This window comes from Olea europaea, chromosome 8 (genome assembly GCF_002742605.1).
Source record: "Olea europaea var. sylvestris chromosome 8, O_europaea_v1, whole genome shotgun sequence".
Lineage (NCBI taxonomy): Eukaryota > Viridiplantae > Streptophyta > Magnoliopsida > Lamiales > Oleaceae > Olea > Olea europaea.
The window spans coordinates 13,223,418-13,230,791 of NC_036244.1; positions in this window are offsets into that span (position 1 = coordinate 13,223,418).

Here is a 7,374-nt window from a genome sequence, read left to right on the forward strand (position 1 = left end):
CATTTAATTATATTATTTTATTATTATAATAATAATAATATATTTTATGTTATTAATTTTTTTTCCTTCCCCGAATTTTCTGTATGTGACACGTGGTACGGTACTTCTAGAATTTAGCCGGTTGACTGTTAAAGTGGCGGTTGACTGTCCAAGTGACGGTTGACTGTCTAAAGTGGCGGTTGACTGTCCAAACAATTTGTGTCTTTTGGACACAACTTTTCGGCAGTTATGTCTGTTGGGACACAATCTTTCAACATCTATAAATAGGCCCCCATACCCCGATTTTTATTCATTCCAAAAAAATCAGAATTGATTTTCTACTCTCCCAAAATTATCCCTTTGTCCTTGCATAATTTCTGTTTTATAATTCAGTCCTCGAAAATTACTTTTCGTGCATTTCAGTAATTTAGTGTGTGTGAAGAGATCTAAACTTTACGGGTTCGTCGGGTCTTGTAATTTGGAGTACTACTATTACAAGATGAGGTCGTTGTATCTTGAGAAACGAGTGCTGCAATACTGTTAGTACCAGTGCGGGGCATTATCGTTTTAAGGAGAAAGAGTCGAACTCTTGCCTCGACCGTTCAAAATCATTCAAACGTCGTTACTCTGCCCAAATATAAATTACGGTAACACTATTATTTGCTATTATTTTTCAACAGTTTTACCCACTAACATCACGTTTACTGCAGTTTTGTTTGCATGCAATCATTGTTGACAGGTAGGAGGAGGGAAAAGTATGTTTCACATATGAAACACGACAATCATAATTGATCCTGGTATTGAACACTACTCTTGCATGATTGATCTTTCAGCATGGGTGGGTTATCTTCAAGAAGCTATAAATCTTATTGATCAGATGCCTTTTAAAGCAGATGCAAGCATGTGGTCATCAATCTGAGAGGGTGTCTAGGACGTGGATATAAACCTCTTGCTAAGAAAGTGGCCCAGCAGATTATGGAACTTGATTCTAGGAACTCAGGCTTTTGTAAAATTATCGAGCATATTGGCCTCAGCTGGTGATTGGAAGCAATCAGCTCTGGTGAGGAAGTTGATGGCAAATGAGAGGATCCAAAAAAATCCTGGCCGAAGTTGGTGTGATGTTTCAACCAGAGAATGCAGATGAATCTTATCAAGGTTAGATTCTGCATTTTGACTCTCAACGCATTTAGATTTTATGCAATCCTTATTTACAGTAATATCTTGCTACCTTAAAGCACAAGAAAGGTTATCTTCTTCTGATTTCGTAATGAATATAGGGTAGGAACCATTAGTTTGCAGATCACGGATCAAAAAGATCCTTCACGTTTAGATATATTTCCACTAACCACCAAATTGGTCAATGAAACTAGTTCCTCGGTAGCCATTGTTGGAAAAATTGGGTTTTAATTAGTTTGTTTGACCAACTTTTGACCAATTAATTTAGTGGGTCCCGTTAATCAGATATAAGATTTCTTTGGCCGAATGTGTTCTGTTCCATGAGTAGATTAATATGGTATATTTATTTTCTCAAAACCAATTTAGGATGAATGAAAAATTAATGCCAAAATATGCCCACTCGATGTTGAAATAAAATAGGTGGGAAATTGGAAAATACCAATCCCACATAGGAAAACTAGAAGAATATAAACCACCTTATATAGCTCAAGTTTGGGGCTTGGGTTTAGGCCCCAAGGGATACCAATAGTCTTTGAGGGGGAGATAACCTACATGCTAGTAGGTTAAATCAAAGCCCATACGACTCTGAATCTGGTCAAAATCTTGAGAGAAGATGCTCCAACTGTTGAGGAGAAGGAAACAAATTCTCAAAAACGAGCAGCATTCAATGCTTAGAGTCATAGTGACTTCTTGTGCAGAAATTACATCCTCAATTACCTTGACAACACACTATACAACGTATACTGTTCCGTTAAAACGGCTAAATTATACTAGGAATCATTGGAAAAGAAGTACGAAATAGAAGATGCCGGATTGAAGAAATTCGTTGTAGGCAAATTCCTGGACTTCAAAATGGTAGATTCTAAAACAGTAATGACTTAAGTCCAAGAGATACAACTTATCTTGCACGTATACATGCAGAAGGCATGAAGCTCTGTGAACCATTTCTTGTAGCTGCAATTATCGAAAAATTACCACTAATGTGGAAAGATTTCAAGAACTACATGAAACATAAACGCAAGGAAATGGGACTTGAAGATTTGATTGTTAGATTAAGAATTGAGGAAGACAATCGAAATGCTGAAAAGAAGTCTAGAAAGCAGCAAATAGAGGCTAAAGTCAATTTGGTGGAGCCAAATACTAACAAGAAAAAGAAGCACCCGAATAATGGCAAGCAAAAAAACAAGGCCAAGAAATTCAAAGGAGATTGTTATAACTGCGATAAGCCTGGTCATATTGCAAAGGACTGCCGGCAGAAAAAGCAAAACAAAAAGTACCAAGTGCACTTGACTGAAGAAGACAGACTGTCTAACGGAGTGTCTGAACTAATGCTCTCGGCTGTTGTATTTGAAGCAAACATGGTGGATAATCCGAGAGAATGGTTCGTTGACACTGGCGCTACGCGTCACGTTTGTGCTGATAAGGAGATGTTTTCATCTTACACTCCTATTAATGGACGACAACTTTTCATGGGCAACTCAGCAATATCAAAAGTTATTGGTCTAGGTAAAGTAGTGCTGAAGATGACATCAGGGAAAGAAGTAACACTCATCGATGTGCTGCATGTTCCCGATATTCGCAAAAACTTGGTATCCAGAGCTCTGTTAAGTAAGAATGGGCTTAGGCTAGTATTTGAATCTGACAAGTTTATACTCATCAAAAATGGCATGTTTGTAGGCAAAGGGTACTTAGCCAATGGGCTATTCAAATTGAATGTAATACCTGTACTCCGTGATTTTGATATTAATAAAAATAAATCTTCTACTTACTTGATTGAGTCTTCTAACTTATGGCATGATAGGTTAGGACATGTAAATGTCAATACTTTATGAAGATTAGTAAGTTTAGATTTATTGCCTTCTATGTCCTTTGATGAAAATCATCGATGCGAAACATGTGTGGAGGCTAAATTAGCGAAAATATCGTTTCATTCAGTTGAAAGGAACTCGAATCCTCTAGAACTAATTCACAGTGATATTTGTGATTTAAAATTTGTGCAAACTAGAGGTGGTAAAAAGTATTTTATTACTTTAATAGATGATTGCACAAGGTATTGTTATGTCTTTTTGCTAAGAAGTAAAGACGAGGCTTTAGAAGCATTTAAACAGTACAAGAATGAGGTTGAGAATCAACTAATCAAACGAATAAAAATTGTTCATAGTGATAGAGGTGGGGAATTTGGAGCACCGTTTGATGAATTTTGTTCAGATTCTGGGATTATTCATCAAACTACAGCTCTTTATTCACCTCAATCAAACGGTATTGCGGAACGCAAAAATCATACTCTAAAAGAGATGATGAACGCTATGTTGGTTAGTTCTGGTTTACCACAAAATTTGTGGGGGAAAACAATTCTCTTGACTAACCACATTCTAAATAAAGTACCACACAAAGGTAGGAACGAAACTCCTTATGAGGTATGGAAAGGTCATAAACCTTCGTACAAATACTTAAAAGTGTGAGGGTGTTTGGCTAAGGTACAAATACCAAAGCCTAAACAAGTTAAAATAGGGCCTAAAACCATTGATTACATATTCATTGGATATTCTAATAACAGTAGTACTTAGCGGTTCCTCGTACATAAGTCTGACATTCCGGATATACATAAAAATACTATCATTGAATTTAGGAATGCTGTATTTTTTGAGGACAAGTTTCCTTGTAAAGATAGGAAAGAAATAAGCCCGCAAAAACGAACTTATGATTCTGCAATTGGTAATCCTCAATAAAGTACCACACAAAGGTAGGAACGAAACTCCTTATGAGGTATGGAAAGGTCATAAACCTTCGTACAAATACTTAAAAGTGTGAGGGTGTTTGGCTAAGGTACAAATACCAAAGCCTAAACAAGTTAAAATAGGGCCTAAAACCATTGATTACATATTCATTGGATATTCTAATAACAGTAGTACTTAGCGGTTCCTCGTACATAAGTCTAACATTCCAGATATACATAAAAATACTATCATTGAATTTAGGAATGCTGTATTTTTTGAGGACAAGTTTCCTTGTAAAGATAGGAAAGAAATAAGCCCGTAAAAACGAACTTATGATTCTGCAATTGGTAATCCTCAAAGTGATGAAGAACCAAGACGCAACAAAAGAACCAAAACATCTACATCTTTTGGTCCAGATTTTTTAACTTATATGTTAGAAAATGAACCTAGGACATTCAATGAAGCAATGTCTAGTCCAGAAACTCCATTCTGGATAGAGGCTATCAATAGTGAAATTGATTCTATTATGCAGAATCATACTTGGGAATTGGTAGATCTCCCACCTGGTAATAAACCATTAGGTTATAAATGGATTTTCAAAAGAAAATTAAAGACTGATAGATCAGTTGATAAAGACAAGGTCATATTGGTAGCTAAAGGATTCAAACAAAGGGAAGGTCTTGATTTTTTCGATACATACTCACATGTGACAAGGATAACATCAATTAGAATATTAATTGCAATCGCAGCATTGCATAATTTGGAAATCCATCAGATAGACGTCAAAATAGCTTTCTTAAATGGTAAGCTAGAAGAAGAAATTTACATGGAACAACTCGAAGGGGTCATCGCTCCTGGACAAGAGAAAAAAGGTGTGTAGACTTGTCAAGTCATTATACGGACTAAAACAAGCGCCAAAACAATGGCATGCAAAATTTGACAAAACCATGTTGTCAAATGGTTTTAAGATTAACGAATGTGATAAATGTGTTTATATTCAAACCACACCTAATGCATATGTAATAGTATGTCTATACGTTGATAACATGCTAATTGTGGGTAGCAGCTATGATACGATAACAAATACTAAGAAAATGTTGACAAAACATTTTGACATGAAAGATATGGGCATTGCAGATGTAATATTATGAATTAAAATTCTTAAAACATCTTAGGGACTTGTAATGTCTCAATCTCACTATATTGAGACTGTACTTAAAAAGTTTAATATGTATGATGAAAGTCCAGTTAAAACACCAGTAGACTTAAGTCTACATTTGGCCAAACATAAAGGTGAACCCGTATCTCAATTAGAATATTCTCGGATAATAGGCAGTCTAATGTACATTACAAACTGCATTAGTCCGGATATTGCATATGCAGTAAACAAACTTAGTAGATATACAAATAACCCTAATGACCATTGGAAAGCACTGGTAAAGGTTCTTAGATATCTACAATACACCTCAAATGTTGGATTACTTTATACGAGACATCCAGCTGTATTAGAAGGATACAGAGATACTAATTGGATATCAGATACAAAAGACTCAAAATCCACTAGTGGGCATGTTTTAACCATTGGTGGTGTGGCTGTATCTTGGAAATCCTCTAAACAAATATGTATAGCTCGATTCACAATGGAATCTGAATTCATAGCTTTAGATAAAGTTGGAGAGGAAGCAGAATGGCTTCGAAATTTTTTAGAGGATATTCCATGTTGGCCTAAGCCTGTGCCTGCAATTAGTATACATTGTGATAGTCAGTCAGTTATCGGTAGAGCACAAAGTAGTATGTATAATAGTAAGTCTCGACATATTCGTCGAAGACATAACACAGTTAAGCAGTTGATCTCAAATGGTGTTATTTCCATAGATTATGTAAAATCTAGAGAAAATCTTGTAGATCCGCTTACCAAAAGCTTACCAAGAGATCAAGTATACTGCCTATCAAGGGGAATGAGCTTAAAACCTACTACATAAGAATCTTTGTAATGGTAATCCAACCTTGCTGATTGGAGATCCCAAAATCTTGGTTCAATGGGACAACTAAGTTATGAAGATTCAAATAAGCACTTCGGAATTAACTCCTACCCATTCCTATGATAAGGAAGTGCTATCTGCAGAAAGTTTTAGGTTAAGTTATACTTTTAATGATTCCTATATCTTGGACTACCTAAGTGGAGTATGTCAGGTACTCTTAATAGGAGATCACCTATACAAGTGTGAAGTGTGGTCGCTTCTATGAGAATGTTTCAAAGGCTTGAATTCTATAAAACACTTACGAAATCCAAGAGTTGTTCATGGCCAAAATGAACACAATAGTGAGAACTCGAAAATGTTAGGAAGGTTATTGTGTTGATACTATTGTCTTGGTTTACAAAAACAGCTGACAGTTCAAGACACTGTGTTCACTGATTAGCCAAGTAAATCCAATTGTACTACGGAATGTTCAAACCCACAAGGTACCTATCCAGATGTGATAACATTCCGCCTGATCTCTCTATAGGGTCTGCATAGTCTATTGCATTAATTTCCATTCATGTGGGGGATTGTTGGAAAAATTGGGTTTTAATTAGTTGGCTTGACCAACTTTTGACCAATTAATTTAGTGGATCCCGTTAATCGAATATAAGTAATTTGGTGGGTCCCGTTAATCGATAATAAGATTTCTTTGGCCAAATATGTTCTATTCCATGAGTAGATTAATATGATATATTTATTTTCTCAAAACCAATTTAGGGTGAATGAGAAATTAAGGCCAAAAGATGCCCACTTGATGTTAAAATAAAATAGGTGAAAAATTGAAAAATACCAATCCCACATAGGAAAACTAGAAGAATATAAACCACCTTATATAGCTCAAGTTTGGAATTTGGGTTTGGGCCCCAAGGAATACCAATAGTTTTTGAGAGGGAGAGAACCTACATGCTAGTAGGTTAAGCCAAAGCCCACACGCACGCGCCGTCGTTGCCGTCCGTCCGACCGGCTGGCTCGGCTGGGCTGGGCTCGGCACGGCACAGCACGATCACGGGTCGTGGGCTTGGGCCAAGCTGATATATATTTTTGATAAAATAACATTTGAATTATATTATTTTATTATTGTTTAATAATAATAATATATTTTATGTTATTATTTTTTTCTTCCCAAATTTTCTGTGTATGACACGTGGTGCTTCTAAAATTTGGCGGTTGAATGTCTAATCGGTTGTGGCGGTTGGCTGTCCAAACTGTTTGTATCTTTTGGACAACTTTTCGACAGTTGTGTAAGTTAGGATACAACCTTTCAACATCTATATATAGGCCCCCATACCCCGATTTTAATTCATTCCAAAATCAGAATTGATTTTCTACTCTCCCGAAATTATCCCTTTGTCCCTGCATCATTTCTGCTTTTATAATTCAGTCCTTGAAAATTATTTTTCGTGCATTTTAGTCATTCAGTGTGTGTGGAGAGATCTAAATTTTACGGGTTCGTCGGGTCTTGTAATTTGGAGTACTAC